This window comes from Pteropus medius, unplaced genomic scaffold, assembly GCF_902729225.1.
Source record: "Pteropus medius unplaced genomic scaffold, Ma_sr-lr_union100, whole genome shotgun sequence".
NCBI lineage: Eukaryota > Metazoa > Chordata > Mammalia > Chiroptera > Pteropodidae > Pteropus > Pteropus medius.
The window spans coordinates 1,964,389-1,965,948 of NW_024355523.1; positions in this window are offsets into that span (position 1 = coordinate 1,964,389).

Here is a 1,560-nt window from a genome sequence, read left to right on the forward strand (position 1 = left end):
AAGACCTGAAGGCAGTGAGAGACAACTCTCATGATATCAGGGGAAAAGCATGCCAGACATAGGGACCAACAATGCTGAGACCTTGCGGAAGAACCATGCTTGGTACATTTGAAGAACCACAAGGGGGCCCATGTGTCTGCTGTGGGAGAGGAGGGTAGAGAGTAGGAGGAAGTGATGTCAGTGGAGTAGATTATTAAGGTTCCCTAGGCAATGATAAAAAGATTTTTTTTTATCTGAATGGAATGGAAAATGTTTGGAGATTTTTGAGCAAAGAAATGATGTAGTGTATATATATATGTGTGTATATATATATATATATATATATATATATATATATATATATATATATATATATATATATACACACATATATATATATATAAACAGAATATAAAAGACCAAAGGAGAAAGAGAGACTAGTTAGGAAGGTACTGTAGTTTGTTCAAGTGAGAGATTATGGTTAATTGTATAAGAAGGAGAATGGTTAAAAGCTGTTGTATATTTACAAATGTAACTATAGTGTATTTTGAAGTTCACAGGATCTGCCAATGGACTAATTTAGCATTGTGAAATAAGGAAGAAGTCAAGACCTGTTCAACAGAAGGTATGGAATCACTATTTAGTGACATAAAGAAGACTGTATGAGGAAAAGATGGAAAAGAATTGAAGGGAAATGGTGAAGATTTTATTTGGGACTTGTAAAATACTAATATGCAGGAGTTTAGTGAGAGTAAACACATGAGATCTGGAGAAACAGAAGTGTTTGTACCAATCAAACTATTTCATTATGTAGTAGTTAACAGAAGACTTCCAAATCTCAGTGGCTTATGGTAAATACATCATTATTTATCACTTCTATTCCATGCCTATCTCAGGGCTGCTCAGGCTCTGCTCCAAGTTGCCTTAATTCTGAGACCTAGGCTCTCAGAGTAGATCTGTTTACACTTTGCCAGTCTCATAGTAGAAGAAAATGACAACACAGTGAATCACACACTGCATAAAGTTTATAGAGGGCACCAACATGATTTCCATTCTCATTTCATTGACTAAAGCAAGTCACATAGTAGAGTCTGATATTTTTAGAGTGAAGAAATATAATTCTCATCTAGAGAAGAGAGGAATAATTTAATTAACCACCAAGATAAAGGATATAGATTTGAGCATCATTAGCATACATACACTAGTTAAAGTCATAGTCTAGATAAGATCACCAAGAAGATGATCACAGGAAAGTATAGAAGTCTGATGCCTGGGGCACTCCAGATTTTAGAGGTCTGGATAAATCAGGAAAATAGTCCACAGTGAAATTGTCAGTAATATAGAAGAACAAAGATTGGTATCCTGGATGCCAAGTAAAATAAATGCTTCAAGAACGAAAGATCAACACACTGTTGATCAAATACACTGAAGACTGGGAATTGACTATTGTATTTAACAATGTGCAGGTTATTTGTTACCTTGACAATAGCAGTTTTATAGAAAGATTAGGATGAAAGCCTGATTCAGGTGGGTTGAAGAGTAAATGAAGGAGAGGAAATGGAGTATAAACAACTCTCTCAA